The sequence below is a fragment of the Schistocerca americana genome, chromosome 5 (assembly GCF_021461395.2).
Source record: "Schistocerca americana isolate TAMUIC-IGC-003095 chromosome 5, iqSchAmer2.1, whole genome shotgun sequence".
Taxonomy (NCBI): domain Eukaryota; kingdom Metazoa; phylum Arthropoda; class Insecta; order Orthoptera; family Acrididae; genus Schistocerca; species Schistocerca americana.
This window is the reverse complement of record NC_060123.1, coordinates 35,657,933-35,680,375: the sequence shown is the minus strand read 5'-3', so window position 1 is coordinate 35,680,375 and position 22,443 is coordinate 35,657,933.

Genomic DNA, 22,443 nt, shown 5'->3' with positions numbered 1-22,443 from the left:
TTAATTTTAATTTTGTGTGTTCTGGACAGTTTATTACGCTTTTGATTGCACTAATGAACCGTAAACTTCTCCCCGCAAACTATGGCATTGCAGCAGTTATAAATGTCCTCACTTCTCTTAATTGAGACAGCACTTGACTTTTTCCTAACTTCCAGTAAGTGCAGCTGGCCATTAAGCACCGATAGCTGTTTTCAAATGTAAAAGTAACATGCCCATTCCTTTACGAAGTACAAACACACTGTGCGATGATCTCCATATAGAGCCGAATTCCAGACACAAGCTGGATGCATTGTTGACTAGAGATTCTAATGTGTGTCTACAGTGAACTCAGTTCGTTCCTCTGCTCGCAGTGTCTGTCGAAACCAGTTTCGTAGTACTTTTGCTGCAACTGTTAAGTATAATTTGTACTTTTTGAGTGAATCTGAATATTTCGAATAGTTCTCATTTATGGCTCTCGTTAAACGTTTAGTCCTACATGTTCTACGTTGTTGTAAATATTTCATATTTATACCAACACAGTAATAATATAAATGTTTACATAGTGTAACACCTTCAACGCCTCTCGGTGTTAATAAACTAAAATAGCTCCCATGCCCTCAAAATATAAATTCAGAAAATGTCACAAACCTCTCCACAAGTAGTAATTTACGAAATAGAAATAAGAGACAAATAGAGAGAAATCTATAGTAGAAAAATAATAGAAAAAGAAAAGAATTTTAATCATAAATTTTGGAAGCATGGGGGGGGGGGGGGACGATAGAAATGGTTAAATTATTAGTTATTCTTATATATGAGAAAATCAATATTATAGGTACAGAACGTAGGTCTTGAACACCAAAGATAGCGGTTACTGAAGTATAAATAGACATACAATGCAATTATGATACTCCAGTCTCTATCCTGTAGTCTGTTCGAAGTCAATTAGGACGTACAGCTTTAGGAAGCAACAATAGGAGCTTTATTAAACCAGGGTGCAAGAATAAATGGCGACGAGATTGTTTTTTGGGAAGCATTAATTTCAGATCAGAATTAGAACTTTTGTCATATTAGAGGAACGGGGAGGTGATCAATAATCTCTCTGACTTTAACGTCACTTCGTGTGAAGATTTAAATATTTTACGGAATTAACTATTTTTGGGCGGATTCGGACTTTGTATTGTGATAATCGAAAAGCTTTACTTCACGCGACTAGTAATCATAGTTCGTAACAGTTTATGGATATTAAACGGGAACAATTTTTTTTATCGAAAGTGACAGAACATAGTTTAGTATCTCTGATATTGACGGGATTCCAGATTAGATGCTTATTCAAGGAACCCCTTTGAATGCGATCGTGTGAATGAACTGATTTATTAATCATTATTGTTAAATGAAATAACGTGTTAATTTGAAACTGACTATTCGTCTTGAACTTTACTTCGATTTAGGTTCATAAATAATTAGGTTACGTGATTTTCACCAAGAATAAACTGCAGACTAGTAACTGAAACAAGTGAACGAGAATCTATTGAAAACACTAGTATTAATTTATTTATGGTTTTTTTCCTTCAGAACTGGGAAGACAATACGTGTAGTGACTCACTGGGGTTAATTTAAGAACTAGTCGGGATAAAACAAAACCCCTCAATACCAGTCAATGTATAGACAAATTAACATTCCTACTTTCATGCAAGATACGGAAGTCGGGATAGAAAAAAGGGTCGCTAGAATAGGCTAAAGTAACACCAAGCACTTGCACAAGTCTACGGACACAACAATTTTGTTATTAATAATGGGATCTCTTTATCTCTTCCTCGACGGCAACGCATTAGTATTTATTATACGAATATTTGTTACATCATTAGTTTTTCAGAACAATTTAGTAATTGTAATACCCGTCTGAGTTCGTTACCCCAAGTCCTGAAGTAACTCACTCAGTTACTATAGACATAACACACATTTTCTGAAAACCTGCATAACGTTTGTTGGTCTTATCATCCCATTCCTTCCTAGAGGTGAGGTCAGCATTAGGTCTTCGTTAGTGGAGCTATCTGAAAGTCTGATAGAACGGAATTCTGACGTTTTCCAGTCTCATCGACACATTGTCAGCCCTGGAGTGAAATATCCGGTATTCCAGAAAATGGTAGTACCGCCGTTTCTCGGGAAAACGTCATGCATGCACATATGCTCTGTTTTCTACAGTTTTCTCGCTCTGCTGTTTGAAATGGTTTGGAGGACGGTGCAGATTATAATAAAATGAGAAGTTTTTTCTTGTTGCGCTTTATTGTTAATTTCCGTTTATCACTAATGTTAACAAATGGCACTGCCAATTTCAATGTATTTTGCTGCTCGTGTAGACAGATGTTGTGTTAATAATCGCAGCTGACGCTTACAATATTCTGTAATACCTAAAATGAGGAAAAGAGCAATTTATGTTGCTTTTACCTTAGTCCACAAACACTGGACTTTTAATCGATCTTTTCAACGTTAATGAAGTGGAGAAAGTTCGTGCAGACTTGATAGCTATGCAAAACACCAACGTTCATACCGGGTTTCATTAACGTATTTAGCAGTTACGGCTTGGAGTACCACTTAAAAAGTAGCACTTAACGAGTAGATATTAACCCTCTTGCCACAGGAATAATCTTCAAGTACTCCGGTAACACATTCTATGGTAACTCCAGATAACGGACTCCGATAATCAGGCTGTTTGCGATAACTGGACCAGTGAGTCGGTAATCACTGGAACAGCATCACACATTGAGAAACGACGCTGAAAATTACTCTCCTCAACAGCATTATAATTTTCACCCATTCATGGAAGAATTGATTTCGTACAACGACAACGGCGTTCCACGAGTAAACAGTATTTATGAAATCAGTTTGTGATCGTCCATTCACGTTTATTGCCATACAGTATTTTTTGTCGAATTTCTACACTTTACGGCGGTGTTAGAGATAGAGCTCTTGTTTTAGTTTTCACGAGTACAGAAGTGTTGGGCCTGGTGAGCGTGCTGGCTGTACTGCGCTTCCCGAATGACCTATCCAGAGATATTCAAATGCCCTGCTAAGAAGATCCGTAATGAGCTGTGCAGAATGAGCGGGACATCAATCATGTGGATACCACAGGGATTGCCGTATGTATTGTCTGATGACGTACAGTAACTGCGTGGCACATCCGTTAAGGACTGCAGAAACTTGTCGATATTTTAGAGTACCATCAACAATACAGGGACTGATGATGTGATTTTCGGAAAACCCGCACCACTCGTTGACCCAAAAAGCGCGTGTTTATACACTTTCCTCAGAAAGTGTGGATTTTCAACTGCCAAGCTATGCGTACCCCGGAGATTGATTTGGCCTTGGCTCATCCATAAAACGCCGCAACACTTTTTTATTTTTCGTAGATCCCATTCGGAACACTATAACTGATTATTAAAGTCACCTCCATGAGTGAGTTACCTCCCCAGACAGCCGCACCTCGTCTTGTGTGGGGGGATTAACAACAGCGGTCGGTGTGCCGGTCAGCCTGGATGTGGTTTCTAGGCGGTTTTCCTCATCGCACTGGGTGAATACCAGAGTGATACTCAAGTCAAGCCTCAGTTACAGAATTTGCAAATATTTAGAAAACTTTCACTCACTTTCACATGAATAACACTACACCCAGCCAAGTGGGGTACACCTACGTATTCCGTCCTGGTGGGTAACGGGATGAGAACAAGAAGAGGATCCGTCCACCCCTTAAATTAACCATGCCAGATCCATAAATAACCATATCGACATGTGCCGATGGAGGAAAAAGGCGCAAGAAAATGATGATGATGATTGTCGTGAATCTGTTGATGGAGTAAAGTGTGGAAATTATGAAATACGTTGGAACGCAAGAATCGCAAAACACTCCTTTGCCTGGTACCACTGGCACACCCAAGCTGCGCCGGCCGGAGTGGCCGAGCGGTTCTAGGCGCTACAGTCTGGAACCGCGCGACCGCCACGGTCGTAGGTTCGAATCCTGCCTCGCGCATGGATGTCTGTGATGTCCTTAGGTTAGTTAGGTTTAAGTAGTTCTAAGTTCTAGGGTACTGATGACCTCAGAAGTTAAGTCCCATAGTGTTCAGAGCCATTTGAACCATTTTGAACACCCAAGCTGCCTCACAATGACGTATGGACCCTGTGTTACCGCTCCTAAAATGTTATTTGTATTTCTCTCATGAGCTGCTGCTCTCTCACCTTGATGTATTGTATATTTCACACTTCCAAATGATTTTCTTTTGTTTACTGATTGTGCGGGATTGGCAAGATCGTGATATGTTTCAGTTTAAAGTTGTGCAGCTCCTCAAACAGTTCAGCGACAACCACTATAAACGAAAATCATATCCGCTGTACCGCTTGTCGTATACAGGGTGAACTAGAACTGTACCGACAAAGTTTCTGAGGTTGCTCCGGAGATTTTCTGACTATTTTCGTATCAGAGCGCGTGGTCTAAATGGCTCGTTACAGGGTAATAAAGCAACTACGTTTTATGTGAAATCTTATGGGACTTAACTGCTAAGGTCATCAGTCTCTAAACTTACACACTACTTAGCCTACATTATCCTAAGGACAAACACACAGACCCATGCCCGAGGGAGGACTCAAACCTCCACCGGGACCAGCCGCACAGTCCATGACTGCAGCGCCTCAGACCGACGATTTATTCAGTTTCTTACCCAGTTACCTTTATTTATGAGAATACACCTGCACGTAGCCTTGGGAGAACTAGCAGTGACAGAACTCTTCCATCTAGTGCATAAGATCTCGGAGAGATGCTAAACAGCTTACCCTCAGACTTCAAGAAGAAAGAAATAATTCCAGTTCCAAACAAACAGGTGCTGACAGGTGTCTATATTACCGAACTATCGGTTTAATAAATCATAGTTACAAAATACTAACAGGAATTCTGTACAGAAGAACGGAAAAATTGAAAGAAACCGATCAATTTGGATTCCGCAGAAGTGTTGGAACACACAAAGCAATACTGACCCAACTACTTCTCTTAGAAGATAGGTTAAAAAGATAAATATGTTTATAGGATTTGTACACTTAGAGAAACCTTTTGAGTACGTTGACTGTAATATCCTGTTTGAAATTCTGAAGATAACAGGGGTAGAATACAGGGAGCGAAAATCCGTTTACAACTTGTACAGAAACCAGATGGAAGTTATAAGAGTCGAGGGCATTAAAGGGAAGCAGTGACTGAGAAGGGAGTGAGACAGGGTTATGGCCTATCTCCGATGTTATTCAATCTGTACATTGAGGAAGGAGTAAGAGAAATCAAAGAAAAATTTGGGGTAGGAATTAAAGTTCTGTCAGAGATAAAGGACTTGGAAGAGTGGTTGAACGGCATGGGTAATGTCTTGAAAGGAGGTTATAAGATGAAAATCAACAAAAACAAAACTAGGATAACGGAATGTAGTTTATTTGCGTCAGGTGATGCTGAGGGAATTAGATTAGGAAACGACACACTTAAAGTAGCAGTTGAATTTTGCTACTGGGGCAGCAGAATAAGTGATGATGACCGAAGTAGAGAGTGTGTCAAATGTAGACTGGCTATGGCAAGGAAGGCGTTTCTACACCGAATGTAAAGAGAAGAGACTGTAAGATTTTCAGATGTGGTGCTACAGAAGAATGGTGAAGATTAGATGGGTAGATCACGCAGCTAGCGAGTAGGTACTGAATAGAACGGGGAAGGCAAGAAATTTTTGGCACAACTTAACTAAAAGAAGAGATCGGATGATAGGACAAATTCTGAGACATCAAGGGATCACCAATTTACAATTGGAGGGAGGTCGTAGACGGAGAACAAGAGAAGAATATAGTTAACAGATTCAGAAGGATGAAGATTGCAATTACAAAGCAATGGTCCACCGGGTCCCTCATACCAAAATACTCAGAGAATATCCCCGAACAACTCCGGAAAATTTGTCGGTTGAGTTTCAGTTCACCCTGTGTATTGCAAAAGTCTAAATACCTTCACGAGTGATTTGTCTGGTCGTTACAATATCATAGTACCAACTAACGGTCTTCGTACGCAGATCAACGCAACGACCATGCTGGAGATACGTGTTGGCTAACATTAGGTGATGTGGGCAGACTTCTGCACGCCCTCTGCTGTAGTGGCGGGGCGACAGTAGATTGACGCTCTATTATCTTTTTATTATCTGATCAAGTTTCACATATTTAAGTTTCAGAGGAGGTCACGCTCAGATTAGGAAAGGACGGGGGAGGGAATCGACCGAGTCCTTTTAAAGCAACCATCCTTGCTTTTGCTTTAAGCGATTCAAGGAAATCATGGAGCACCTAAATCTGGATGGCCGTAGGGATATTCCTCCCGAATGCGAGTCCAGTGTGCTAATCACTGCGCTAGATCGGTCGGTTTCGGAACTCGATCTACTTTTGGTCGTTTAGGACACATCTGGGGCGGCGTGTCTTAGCTGCTTTAGTCTGTGGCGTCACGGTACACAAAGAAATTGCGCTCACGTTTCTATCTCAGGCATAGCAGAACGGGTAGACCTATAGCTTCATCACTCTATGAAAGCGGTGTGCGCACTTTCGCGCGTTTTCTTTTCAGAAGAGTCCACACTTTAAGCTTTTAACGTATTTCCATATTCACCTAAAACAGCGTATGTGGTATACCACACAAGAAGTGTTGATGCATGGTCTTCTACATCTACATCTACATATATACTCCGCTAGCGACCAAGCGATGTGTGGTGGAGGACACAATTCGGCCAAAGTGATATTCCCCTCCCCCCCCCCCCCTCTCCCACTCGCGGATCGCACGAGGGAAAAACGACTGTCTGAACGCCTCAGTACGAGCTCTTATTCCCCTTATCTCTGAATGGTGATCATTGCCCGATTTTAAAAGTTGGTGGTAATAATATACGCTCTACATCCTCGCCGAAGATCGGATTTCGGAATTTACTGAGCAACCACTCCCGTTTAGCGCGTGTTCTATCTGAAAGTGTATCCCACTTCAAACTTTCTAGGAGATTTGTAACGCTCTCGAGATGACTAAATTTACCAGTCACGAATCTTGCTGCTCTTCTTTGGACCTTCTCGATCTCTTGAATGAGACCCAACTGGTAAGGGTCCGATACAGACGAACAATACTCTAAACTGGATGAACTATCGTATTGTAAGCAATTTCCTTTGTTGAAGGACTGCATCGCTTCAGGATTCTACCAATAAACTGCAATCTAGTGTTCATCTTGCCCGTTACTTGTGTAATCTGATCATTACATTTGCGATCATTTCGAATAGTCACACGCAGATACTTGACGGAAGTTACCTCTTCTAAAGACTGGGCATTTATTTTATACTCGTACATTAATGGGGATTTTAACCTTGTTATACGCAGTAGGTTACACTTACTAATAATGACAGATAACTGCCAGTCAATACACCACGCATTTATTTTCTGCAGATCCTCATTGATTTGTTCACAGCTTTCGTGTGGACTACAGCATCGTCGGCAAACAGTCTAATGCCGCTGTCAATACCATCAACCAGATTGTTTATGTAAATCGTAAAAAGCAGCGGACCTATTACGCTACCCTGGGGCACTCCTGAAGTTACGCTTGTTTCTGTTGAAGTCACCCCATACTGCTCTCTGTCTGTTAGGAAACTTTCTAGCCAACTGCATATGTCATCGGATAGACCGTAAGCGCGCAGTTTTTGGCGCAAGCGGCAGTGCGGAACTGTGTCGAACGCCTTTCGAAAGTCGAGAAATATGGCATCACCCTAGGAGCCGGTATCTAGAGCCTGTTGTATATCATGCACACAGAGGGCCAGCTGTCTTGCGTGACCGCTGTTTCCTAAAACCGTGCTGATTTCTGCATGTGAGCTTCTCAGAGTCTAGAAAGGTCATTATGTCTGAACACAAAATATATTCCATGATTCTATAACAAATCGATGTCAGTGAAAGTAGCCGGTAATTTTGTGCATCCGATTTTCTACCCTTTTTATAGATTGCTACGACCTGGGTCTTCTTCCAGTCCCCTGGAACCTTCCGCTGTCCCGATGATCTCTGATAGATGATGGATAAGAATGGTGCTATATTTGTAACATAGACAACATATAAACCTACGGGGATACCGTCTGGGCCAGATGCCTTCCTGGCGTCTATGGATCTTAACTGTTTTACAATTCCTGATACACTAAACACTATGTCAGCCATCCTTGCGTTTGTTCGATAATTTAAAGGGTAAATGGTGCTGCAGTCCTCTACCGTAAACGAATTTTTGAAAGCTAGGTTTAGAACTTCGGCCTTCTGTTTATCACCATCCGTTACATTACACATACTGTCAGCAAGAGAAGGTATTGAATTATTTGTAGCGTTCATAGATTTTACGTACAACCAAAATTTTTGAGGTTATTTTTAGAATCTGCACATAAAATATTTTTTTCAAATTCGTTAAAAGACTCTCTCATTGACCTTTTGACAGCTGCTTTTATTTCGCTTAATTTCTGTTTGTCAGCGGGGCAGTTACTTCGCTTAAAACGACTGTGAAAAATTCTCTGGTTTCTCAGCAACTTCCTAATGTGTTTGTTGTACCAAGGTGGATCCTTTCTCTCCCCTATATTTTTGCTAGGCACATACTTCACGTGGTGGGCAATAACTTTAAATTCCAACCAAAGATGCTCAATATCTTTGTGTCCCTTGGTGAATCCTTGGAGCTGACTACGAAGAAATTCATTAATGACACTTTTATTTGCTTTTCCAAACAAAAAACTCTGTGTTAATTTATTTATTTATTTTTTATTTTTGCAGCTTCCGCTGACATAGAAGCCACACACAATGGCATTATGGCCGCTAATTCTTTCTCAAAAACACCAGGACTGTATGTCGCCAAGATATCTAATATGTTCCCATCTCGAGTTGGTTTTCTAACCAATTGTTCAAGGTTGTATGTTGAGAGCGCTGCTAGAATAGCTTCACATGAGTCTTTGCTTTTGCCCCCTGTGATAAACGTGAAATTATCCCAGTCAATGGATGCCAGATTAAAGTTTCCGCCCATAACTAACGGATAATTTGAATATTATTTCCTAAGTACTCAAGACTTTCCCTGAAACGTTCTGCGACGTTTGTTGCGGATGTTGGTAGTCTATAAAAACATCCTAATACAATGATCAATCCTTGTCTGATTGACAGCTTTATCCAGAGTGTTTCACAGTCCGACCCATTATCGATCTCAGCTGCGTTTGAACAGCTTTTAACTGCAATGAACACACCACCTCCCATACCATCAGTTCTATCCTTCCTAAACATTGTCCAATTCGAGTTGAAAATTTCACTGCTGTTTATGTCTGGTTTCAGCCAGCTTTTGGTATCTAATACAATTTTGGCACTGCTACTGTTTATTTCGGAGAGTAACTCGGGGATCTTGCTACAGACATTTCGGCAATTTTCTAACATGAGATTTAGCATATTTAAATCCTTCTAAGAAGATCACCGCCAGGGCGAGAATCAGTCATCGGGAAGTAACCATTCTCAAACTGAACTCAGTCCCATACTGTGACAGTGTGCGTTGGCAAAAATGCTGGAATCCAGTATTACTGTCCTGGGCAGTATTCTAACGAAGATGGTCTTCCTTTTCCTTTCTCCAATGTTGTATACAGAATGTTTCAGAATGACGTTTTGAAAATTTGGAGAGAGCTTCCTTACACCAAAACATGTCAAGTAAACATCGGCTCTAAAATCCATATCTTAAGTGATATTAACACTTCTTCATTCTCGATACTGTGAAACACATTTCCTCTATTTCAAACTCTTTGCTTTCCATACTTTTGGAGGAGGTAATATGGACGAAAACAAGAAAAAAGCCCAGTAAACATGGGTTCTAACGGGCATGCTTCAAGAGCTAGAAACAATTGTTCACCTTCACAACTATGAAACACGTGTCTTCTACTGAGCAAATGCTCATAGTTCTCAAGACGTGAATTTCAGAGCCACTGCTTACTCGACATTGTTTTCTTGTTTTTACGTAACCAATCTGTCCCCAAATCTCTAAAACATCATTTGAATCACCCTGTAAGGTTTCACCTGCAAATTTATGTTTTGCAGAAGAGTATGCTGTACCAGGGTTTGTGCCGTGTACTGCTGCGATGTTCTGATGTGGATGAGTATGGAATGAAACTGCTGACCCATACAGGATTTATCTTTTATAATGCTAATGTGACCTTCCTACAGATGCAAATAAAGTGTTTGATCACACTACTGCAGTCACTGGAAGCGATCACATCCATTTAATAATTCGGAGTACGCGTTCGAGTTATTTAAAGTGGAACAGCTACATAACACTAATCGCATCAAAGGCAGGCGTCAGACTAAGGTTCATTTGAAGCATCACCAGAAAGAATAGTCTACCGACAAAAGAGGTAGCTTAAAAAACCTTCGTTCAACCAATACCTGAATAATGTTACTCAGTACCAGGGATGATTTATGTCGGGAACAGAGAAGATCCAAAGAAGAGCAGCACATTTCGTGACATATCGTTAAGTGAGTGCTAAAGCGCCACGGAGATGACCATTCAACTCCAGCGGCAGACGCTGGAAGGGAGGCATAACGCATTACGATTTGGTTTGTTGTTAAAATTTCGAGTTCGTACGTCATAAGAGAACAAACCAATATATTGCTTTCTCCTGCGTATATCAGTGAAGGTAAAACTAGAGATTTCCGAGCCCCCATGGAGGGAGCAATCGCTCTTCCCGCCCACCATTCGCAGCTGGGACAGTGAAGTGAGGATTTTGTAAGCTACACTATGTGATCAAAAGTATCCGAACACCCTCAAAAACAGATGTTTTTCATATTAGTTGCATTGTGCTGCCACCTAGTGCCAGTTAATCCAAATCAGCGACCTCAGTAGTCGTTAGACATCGTGAGAGAGCAAATGGGGCGCTCCGCGGAACTCGGAATTCGAACTTGGTCAGGTGATTGGATGTCACTTGTGTCATACGTCTGTACGCGAGATTTTCACACTACTCTTCACCCCTTGGTCCACTATTTCCGATGTGATAGTGAATTGGAAACAAGAAGGGACTCGTAGAGCAGAAAAGTCTACAGTTCGACCTCGTCTGTTGACTGACAGAGACCGCCGACAGTTGAAGAGCGTCGTAACGTGTAATAGGCAGATATCTATCCAGACGATCACACAGGAACTCCAAACTGCATCAGAATCCGCTGCAAGTACTATGACAGTTGGGCGGTAGGCGAGGAAACTTGGATTTCATGGTCGAGCGGCTTCTCATAAGCCACACATCATGGCGGTAAATGCCAAACGACGCCTTGCTTGACGCAAGGTGCGTAAAGATTGAACGATTGAATAGTGGAGAAACGTTGTATCGAGTGACGAATGACGGTACACAATGTAGCGATCCGTTGGCAGGGTGTGGGGATGGCGAATGCCCGGTGAACGTCATCTGCCAGCGTGTGAAGTGCCAACAGTAAAATTCGGTGGTGGTGGTGTCATGGCGTGGTCGTTGTTTTTCATGGAGGAGGCTTGCACCCCTTGTTGTTTTGCGTGGCACTATCACAGCACTGGCCTACATTGATGTTTTAAGCATCTTCTTGCTTCCCACTGTTGAAGACCAATTCGGGGATGGCGATTGCATCTTTCAACATGATCCGGCACCTGTTCATAATGCACGGCCTGTGGCGGAGTGGTTACTCCACCATAACATCCCTGTAGTGGGCTGGCCTGCACAGAGTCCTGACCTGAATCCTACAGAACACCTTTGGGAAGTTCTAGAAAGCCGACCTCGTGCCAAGCCTCACGAACCGACATCGATTCCTCTCCTCAGTGCCGCACTCCGTGAAGAATGGGCTGCGATTCTCCAGTCAACCTTGCAGCACCTGAGTGAACGTGTGCTTGCGAAAGTAGAAGCTGTCATCAAGGCTAAGGGTGGGGCAATACCATATTGAATTCCAGCATTACCGATGAAGAGTGTCACGAACTTGTAAGTCATTTTCAAGCAGGTGTCCGGATACTTTTGATGCCATAGTGTACCTCCTTTCTGGGTTGACTACACTTCTTGACGATTCTTCGAATGATTCATAATCTAACACCTGTCTTTCCTGAGGTTAGTTTTATGTAGTCGTTCGACTCTGAATAGATCGAAAACGCACTCCCAGTTATTTAATGGATGTGACTGCATCCAGTGATACACAAAGTGCCCTCCGCCACATATCAGGCTATAGAGATAGCTGTAGAGTACACGCAGATAATTGTGTCCCATTGACAATGAAAATTGTCTACCGCGATTTCATGATTTGTGAGAGTTCCGATAGCCGGCCGCTGTGGCCGTTCGGTTCTAGGCGCATCAGTCTGGAACCGCGAGACTACTACGGTCGCAGGTTCTAAACCTGACTCGGACATGGATGTGTGTGTGATGTCCTTAGGTTAGATAAGTTTAAGTAGTTCTAAGGGACTGATGGCCTCAGATGTTAAGTCCTATAGTGCTGAGAGCCATTTGAACCATTTTTAGAGTTCCGATAACGCGCTTCTCTTCTGACCCTTACTGGCTGTGGCCTTGCGTCTCTAATGCTGGAATTCGACAGCGATTTCTAAATTTCTTACGTCCAGCAAGTGAACGAAAGTCTGTAAGATGGTTGCTAACATATCTTACGATCGCCAACAGGTGTGCCCTGGTCTGTTGCGGGACGCACTGCTGCCGTCGTCCTTTTTCGGTATCGGTCTCACTTACACTGTTTTCCAATTAGAAAGCAGAGCCGCGACTCGGCGCAGAGTCGTACAGATGGCTGCCAAGCGGCGAGCCATTTCATCTGCATACTGCGCCGAGAATCTGGTCTGCATTCCGCTCAGTCGGCCTGCCTTGCGCCATTTCAGGGAGGCAACGCGCGCCGGTTACACCAGACACATTTACATCGTGATCGCGTCCTTCCAGTTGCCCGCGCGCAGGTATCAGGTGCAAACCAACTTCTGTAACACTTTTTTTTACCTGCACTGTTTTGGGTAGCCATTTTTCTGTTTAAAAAAATGTGTAGTCCTGCCCCCCCCCCCCCCCCCCCCTAGTACCACTCTGAGGACTTCAGAGGCTCGCTGTCACAGGATCTTCGAAAAGCACTTTTACGATCTCGAATAATTCAAAGAGCGAACGCAGTGGCCCGGCGCTTAAAACTACGCGTAAAGGGAAAATATCTTGGCGACGATAGCGATCATTCTTGGAACTTAACCTAATACCAACAGAACTATCCCCGCACTTCTGCGAAAGAGTATTGCAACAAAACCAAGTGTTTGAAACTTCGCTTGTCTCAGTCACACTTTTTATTGGATGAAAATCGCCTTATGCGTTTCGGTACTACATGATTTTCTAAAGCTACAGAGAGAGAGAGAGAGAGAGAGACAGAGAGAGAGAGAATATTACTCCTTTATACATTATATGAAGGACTGTGGGATCTATTAATGAATAATATACAGTAATATTACTCTTTTCATCATTGCACTTTTGGAATTTGCAATCTGACCCATAATTTTAATGTGAAATGTATTATGAGCATGCTATTGATTATAGATGTCATGCTGTATTTTGTCACCATAGTCAACGCCATCTATTGGTTGATGGTGTAGTTCCACTCAGTAATTTTCTTAATGACCAAAGCACTGTGTCTACTTGTGCTGTAACTCCACTTTATTCTTTTTATAATGCAACTACTTAGAAGGCTTATCGTTATTTCGTTAACTTCTTTTATATTTCATGTTTTTTTTTTTTTTTTTAATTTCCTATCACAACTCTATAGGTAATTGACAGATATATAATGCTACACTAGCGCCCTCTTGTGGCTTACCTGAATTAACACAATGTAGCATGGCAAACACCCTATGACGAGGCAGAGTATACCCACATGTTACGGTTGTGAACAGTATTTAAGCATGAAAATTATTTATATTTTTAAGATTTGGTAAGATTTCTAGAGAACTTTGGCAGTACCATCGTAACATTTATGTAGGCATTACATAATTATATACTTCATATACGAGGTGCATTCAAGTTCTAAGGCCTCCGATTTTTTTTCTAATTAACTACTCACCCGAAATCGATGAAACTGGCGTTACTTCTCGACGTAATCGCCCTGCAGACGTACACATTTTTCACAACGCTGACGCCATGATTCCATGGCAGCGGCGAAGGCTTCTTTAGGAGTCTGTTTTGACCACTGCAAAATCGCTGAGGCAATAGCAGCACAGCTGGTGAATGTGCGGCCACGGAGAGTGTCTTTCATTGTTGGAAAAAGCCAAAAGTCACTAGGAGCCAGGTCAGGTGAGTAGGGAGCATGAGGAATCACTTCAAAGTTGTTATCACGAAGAAACTGTTGCGTAACGTTAGCTCGATGTGCGGGTGCGTTGTCTTGGTGAAACAGCACACGCGCAGCCCTTCCCGGACGTTTTTGTTGCAGTGCAGGAAGGAATTTGTTCTTCAAAACATTTTCGTAGGATGCACCTGTTACCGTAGTGCCCTTTGGAACGCAATGCGTAAAGATTACGCCCTCGCTGTCCCAGTACATGGACACCATCATTTTTTCAGCACTAGCGGTTACCCGAAATTTTTTTGGTGGCGGTGAATCTGTGTGCTTCCATTGAGCTGACTGGCGCTTTGTATCTGGATTGAAAAATGGCATCCACGTCTCATCCATTGTCACAACCGACGAAAAGAAAGTCCAATTCATGCTGCCGTTGCGCGTCAACATTGCTCGGCAACATGCCACACGGGCAGCCATGTGGTCGTCCGTCAGCATTCGTGGCACCCACCTGGATGGCAATTTTCGCATTTTCAGGTCGTCATGCAGGATTGTGTGCACAGAACCCACAGAAATGCCAACTCTGGAGGCAATCTGTTCAACAGTCATTCGGCGATCCCCCAAAACTATTCTCTCCACTTTCTCGATCATGTCGTCAGACCGGCTTGTGCGAGCCTGAGGTTGTTTCGGTTTGTTGTCACACGATGTTCTGCCTTCATTAAACTGTCGCACCCACGAACGCACTTTCGACGCATCCATAACTCCATCACCACATGTCTCCTTCAACTGTCGATGAATTTGAATTGGTTTCACACCACGCAAATTCAGAAAACGAATGATTGCACGCTGTTCAAGTAAGGAAAACGTCGCCATTTTAAGTATTTAAAACAGTTCTCATTCTCGCCGCTGGCGGTAAAATTCCATCTGCCGTACGGTGCTGCCATCTCTGAGACGTATTGACAATGAACGCGAACTCATTTTAAAACAATCTCTTTCCAGTCCGGAGAAAAAAAATCGTAGGCCTTAGAACTTGTATGCACCTCGTACTACCTGGTAGCCTTCGACAATGTAATATCGAAACACGTAAGGCAGATTTCATCCAATAAGGAGTGTGGCTGAGATAGGAGTTCACCTGAGAGCCCGCGGCCCACCGAACGTTGGCTGGAGTGAGGAAGCACGCTTCTGATGTTTTGAGCTAAGTACAGCTGTTGACATGGTACACACGTACCGTTTATTTTACATTTCATGCGAGTCTTTTGCCCTTTTGGGCGTTCTGTATTAATGTTGGACCATGCCTCTTTAGGCAGTTTGTAATTTTAGTGTGTTCCGAAGAAGGCGTGATTACGCGCGCGGAAACCCAGTTCAACATCCGGTTTCTATTTGCAATCGAGGCGGATTCTTTGTTAACATTAAATTATTCACGATTGCTGACGTGCTGCTATGTTAAAAGTTCTCTACAAGTTGTTAGACGTCCGCGCGTCGTCACAGAACGTTGAAGTCGCAGGGTTGTCCTCTCCGTAAACCAGAATAGGAAGAAATCTATGAGAGATGTGACGATGGAGTGCTGGAGCGGCCACAGAGTTCCTCTTCAGCAGACGACCAATACGTGCTCCCTTGTTGACCAAACACATCGTCTCTTAGCCGTGGCGAATGTGCTCTTATGGAAGAGATATAGTTTCTTGGAACATGCCTTACGAGCTAAGGAATATGCTTTTCTCGCTTCCTTTGGCTCTCTGTCCTCTCTTCTGTTGACTGTTTATTCCTTACTCGGCAGACAGTTTCGTCAATCTGACCCACTTGCGACATAATGGCTCTCTTTCTGCTGCCGCCTCTGTCTCTAACGTGACTGGAATTTGCCTAAGGCAATGTGAGTTATAATAAAAAAAATTCTGATTTCTACCCCTTCCTATTCTGTGCCGTAACAGCTGTGGTCTACGTGAAAACTGTTGCAGACCAGCTGCATCATTTCACGCTTGATGTCTTTCACAGCGGCGGTGGCATCTTCGCGCAGCATTTGCCCACGTGACAAGGCCAGAATCGTGCTGCATTAGTTTGACGAGCATGATAGTGGATGGAACACATCTCGTCTACGACGCCGTCCGCAGCCAGCTCCGGCTAGTAATTTGCGGGCATTGCATGATCTGTGCGCAGCCGCATACTTCCAGATCTCTACTAACGTCTTGTCGAATCCACTGCTACGCAGAACTGTTGGTGCGTTGCACTATTAAGTAGGTGATCTGACGTTTCGGTCAAGAGTGTAGGTAGAGTAAGTTCTTGTTGTTTTAAATTCTTAAAAATTTATATGATATTTTATTGTGTGACTACAGCTCTTTAATATTTTATTAATACTTCGGTCCACACTTCATTGTAGCGCTGCTTTGATAAAATTCTGAATAGTACTTGATTCCGCTGTCCTAGAGCTTACTTTGTCACTTACGGTTCTATGTCCACTATTGTATTTGACTAGATACGTTGTATCCATCAGTGTTTTTTTAGATATGTGTCAGGAAATGCGAAATTTCCTGCTATCCTCCTTGCACATTATTCACACATCAAAAAACGTTTTGCATCACCTCGGTTCCGAGAGTTCCGGAACCTGTAGAGAAAAATCGAATAGAGATCAACATAAGCATCATTTCCGTCCTTTTTATTGCTCATGTAAACCTCACATTGCATGTTGTACCACCATACAGCGAGACCTTCAGAGGTGGTGGTCCAGATTACTGTGCACACCGGTACCTCTAATACCCAGTAGCACGTCCTCTTGCATTGATGCATGCGTGTATTCGTCGTGGCATACTATCCACAAGTTCATCAAGGCACTGTTGGTCCAGATTGTCCCACTCCTCAACGGCGATTCGGGTTAGATCCCTCAGAGTGGACGGTGGGATACGTCGTCCATGAACAGCCCTTTTCAATCTATCCCAAGAATGTTCGATAGGGTTCATGTCTGGCCACTCTAGCCGAGCGATGTCAAGATGTGCTCGATGGGGGCGCGAATTGTCGTCCATGGAAACGAATGCCTCGCCAATATGCCGCCGATATGGTTGCGCTATTTGTCGGAGAATGGCATTCACGTATCGTACAGTCGCCTTCCATGACCACCAGTGGCGTACGTCAGTCCCACATAATGCCACCACAAAACATCAGGGAACCTCCACCATGCTGCACTCGCTGGACAGTGTGTCTAAGGCGTTCAGCTTGACGGGGTTGCCTCCAAAAACGTCTCCGACGTTTGTCTGGTTGAAGGCGTATGCCACACTCATCGGTGAAGAGAACGTGATGCCAATCCTGAGCAGTCCACTCATCATGTTGTTGGGCCCATCTGTAGCGCGCTGCATGGTGTCGTGGTTGCAAAGATGGACCTCGCCATGGACGTCGGGAGTAAAGTTGCGCAACATGGAGCCTATTGCTCACAGTTTGAATCGTAACTCGACGTCCTGTGGCTGCAAGAAAAGCGTTATTCAACATGGTGGCATTGCTGTCAGGGTTCCTCCGAGTCATAATCCGTACGCAGCTGTCATCCAAGGCAGTAGTAGCCCCTGGGCGGCCTGAGCGGGGCATTCCATCGACGCTTCCTGTCTACGCGTATCTCCTCCATGTCTGAACAACATCGCTTTTGTTCACTCCGAAACGCCTGGACACTTCCCTTGTTGAGAGCCCTTCCTGGCACAAAGCAACAATGCGGACGCTATCGAACTGCGGTATTGGCCGTCTACGCTTGGTTGAACTACAGACAACACGGGCCGTGTACCTCCTTCCTGGTGGAATGGCTGGTACTGATCGGTTGTCGGACACACTCCGTCTAAAAGGCGCTGCTCATGCATGGTTGTTTACATCTTTGGGCGGGTTTAGTGACACCCTTGAACAGTCAAAGGGATACAATATCCATAGTCAACGTCTATATTCAGGAGTCCTGGGAACCGGGGTCATGCAAAACTTTTTTTGATGTGTGTATTATGTCAACTTCTCCTTACGTACCCCTCCTTTTTTTATAAATGTGTTGACGGCTAATCCCGTAAAACGTTGACGGCTGATGCCGTAAAACACCGTAATAAGAACCAACAAAGGTACACGATCTATACTACTCTGTGTGTAAGAATCAATACTTGAAGTGCTCGCCTCATGTTCGCTAGGGGTGAGATAGATATTTCCGTTAGTTTTATTTCAGTGTATCAGTTCAAACAAGTGGCTGGATTACATCTTCTATAATTTCACGACTGACTCTTTTCTCCAACGTAACTCAAGCTCCTTCTGTTTCCACCTCGATCTCAAATTCTTCTCTTGACTATCTTCAGCAACAGGGTTTGTCCAAGCAGTTTCGAGATTAGTCACGTTCCCTCCATAAATCGCCTTTTTTTGCCAATATCACTGAAATCAAACATCCTCAAGGATGTAGCAAGTACTGTCATATTATACACTACTGGCCATCAAAATTGCTACACCACGAAGATGACGTGCTACAGACGCGAAATTTAACCGACAGGAAGACGATGCTGTGATATGCAAATGATTAGCTTTTCAGAGCATTCACACAAGGTTGGCGCCAGTGGCGACGCCTACAACGTGTTGACATAAGGAAAGTTTCCAACCGATTTCTCATTCACAAACAGCAGTTGACCGGCGTTGCCTGGTGAAACGTTGTTGTGATGCCTCGTGTAAGGAGGAGAAATGCGTACCATCACGTTTCCGACTTTGATAAAGGTCGGATTGTAGCCTATCGCGATTGCGGTTTATCGTATCACGACATTGCTTCTCGCGTTGGTCGAGATCCAATGACTGTTAGCAGAATATGGAATCGGGGGGTTCAGGAGGGTAATACGGAACGCCGTGCTGGATTCCAACGGCCTCGTATCACTAGCAGTCTAGATGACAGGCATCTTATCCGCATGGCTGTAACCGATCGTGCAGCCACGTCTCAATCCCTGCGTCAGCAGATGGGGACGTTTGCAAGACAACAACCAGCTGCACGAACAGTTCGACGACATTTGCAGCAGCACGGACTATCAGCTCGGAGACCATGGCTGCGGTTACCCTTGACGCTGCATCACAGACAGGAGCGCCTGCGATGGTGTACTCAACGACGAACCTGGGTGCACGAATGGCAAAACGTCATTTTTTCTGATGAATCCAGGCTCTGTTTACAGCATCATGATGGTCACATCCGTGTTTGGCGACATCGCGGTGGACGCACATTGGAAGCGTGTATTCGTCATCGCCGTACTGCCGTATCACCCGGCGTGATGGTATGGGGTGCCATTGGTTACACGTCTCGGTCACCTCTTGTTCGCATTGATGGCACTTTGAACAGTGGACGTTACATTAGAGACGTGTTACGACCCGTGGCTCTACCCTTCATTCAATACCTGCGAAACCCTACATTTCAGCAGGATAATGCACGACCGCATGTTGCAGGTCCTGTACGGGCCTTTCTGGATACAGAAAATGTTCGACTGCTGCCCTGGCCAGCACATTCTTCAGATCTCTCCACAATTGAAAACGTCTGCTCAATGGTGGCCGAGCAACTGGCTCGTCACAATACGCCAGTCACTACTCTTGATGAACTGTGGTATCGTGTCGAAGCTGCATGGGCAGCTGTACCTGTACACGCCATGCAAGCTCTGACTTAATGCCCAGGAGTATCAAGGCCGTTATTACGGTCAGAGGTGCTTGTTCTGGGTACTGATTTCTCAGGATCTATGCACCCAAATTGCGTGAAAATGTAATCACATGTCAGTTCTAGTATATTTGTCCAATGAATACCCGTTTATCATCTGCATTTCTTCTTGGTGTAGCAATTTTAATGGCCAGTAGTGCATATTCAGTGGGAACAGATGTCTACTTAATCGCATATTTTATATCCTCACTACTTCGGCCATCGTGCTATTCAGCTTCCCAAGCAGCAAACTCATCTACCACCTGTTGTGTCGTTTCTTAATCTAATTCCTTCTGCATATCTTGCTATAATTCGACTGCATTCCATTCGCTTTTTTTTCTTTTGTTCATATTTATCTTATAGCCTCTTAACTCACTTCGTTCAGATAGTCTGTAAAGTTTATGATACTGTATACGACTAGAATGCGATTTATCTCGACCGCCATCCCGTTTATTACGTAAAGTCCGTTACCTGAGGTGTCGCCAGTTTGAAATCAGCTGCCCGTCTTCTCGAGTCGGAGCCGCTCTTGCCAAGGTCACGCACTGACCTTGGGGGCGGCAGGCTAACTGATCGTTCAAGCGCTGCACCTCGAAAGCGGACTGCTTAAGTTTGTCGGCGGGCAAGGTGCTCAGGTAGTATCAGCAGCTGCGACAGTATATACAGCACATACCTACCTATCTCTGGCGACCGTTCCAGGATGCTCTATCGATTGTAGCAATCGGACGGCTGAGGCCGACGCGTCGGAGCGCGGAGCGGCGGCTGTGGAGGTGCGCGCGCCGGCCGCTGGCGGCGCCACCGTCGCGGCTGGACGGCGCCGCGTCCGTTGATGCGCGTCAGTCCAGCTGCGAGCGGCGCGCCGGAACAGCGCCTCCAGCTCCAGCCAGAGTTCCAGCGTCGGCCGCGTTCCAGGTCGGCGTCCGCCCCCGCACACCAGGTAACACGTGCTCGGCGTGTCGGCCCGTGGCGCGCTACCGCGCCTCGTCCCGTCTCTGACGTGTGAAGCTTGTGGTGTCGTCCGCGATACTCAGCACCGACAGAACTACCAGTTCTTTTCTTTTGTTCATTATTAGCGAGTAACGGCGAATGATGATGTATCTAACTGCAGCGTGTTCAGGAGCAACCACGGAAATTTCGACTGACTCGAATTCCGACTCTTAAATCTTTCGATAGGAGACTTCATCATACTGGTTTTCTCCTGAGATTATCTTGCCCATAACTAAATGTGCATCTACTGCTAAAATTACGGAAAACATGAAAGCTTTTGTTCGGCCACTCATTGGGCTGAGAATTATATAACTCGTATCGGAGATTTTACTGTAGAACTGTGTTGTAATAAGGTGTTCCGTGTGATCAGTAGGTTTATTGCAACAAGAAGATTCTTAAACTGTTTCGTGTCCAACTTTGCGCTAATATAGTTTAGCATTCTTTAGTTAATTCACTGCTTTACTACTGGAATGCGCATGCAATTCCTTATGAACGAGTAGATACTTTTGATGTAACCACGTCATTATAAACATTACTTTCAAGGTACTGATGTTGTTGTAATTAAACAATTTTACATTTACCGTTTTGATCTTCAATCGTCAGAGCTGTTGACGCTGGTAGATTACGACAGTTATTTATTGAATACTCATCACTGTTGTTTAATGAACGATAATGTCCTAAACATGTATTTACACTGCGGTACAATATTTCTTAACAGAATCACAGACATTCTGTTATTGGGTTATGCGCATGAATTACTTGCTTCTAGTTACTCAAAACGTAGAGAAATTGAAGAAACATTTACCAGTGATGACTTATTTATGTGCCCCGGGGACCTCGTGTTTGTGTTGTCCTCATCATATCATCATCATCATCAGTCATGGCAGTGGCAAAATTGGTCTGTGTAAAAATTGGGACTTTCTACGGCCCGAAAGACAACGCATTTGAGCGCCCCACAAACTAAACATCATCATAATCATCATCTTTACGTTCAGTGAATATTTAAGCTACGGCACGTTCTATATAGCTGCATACGGAGAATTTCGCCAATAAACGGTGTTAAATTGTTCATCTGCCTTTTTCTCCTTCGCTTTTTGTTTTCTCAGTTTTTTTCCTCATCGCTTCCATCAGTGGGGAGATTTCAGGAACACCTGCAAAATGCTTGCTATTCGTAGCAGTGAAGCAAATAGCACGTGCGACGGTTCCCGTTATCGCATATGGTGGTCCATTCAGAACTTTTTTCTGTGCAGTCACGTGCACACGAGGTCCGGCCGGCAGCAACAGTGAAGCTTCTCTGACTTCGCCGAACTGAAACTCATTTCGTGTTTGTACGTTGCCAAAATTAAAATTTGCTTTGTCGTTGTTCGGATATTGTCAATAGGAGGAGGAGGATACCGTTGTATAAAATATGATAAATTTTAGTAAGCTGATCTGATATTATTTATTCTGTGTGAAAAACTTTAGTAACGTGGTGTGATCCTGGGTTAAACTGTTAACTTTGTTTCTTACTGAACACCTTGAATTCACTATG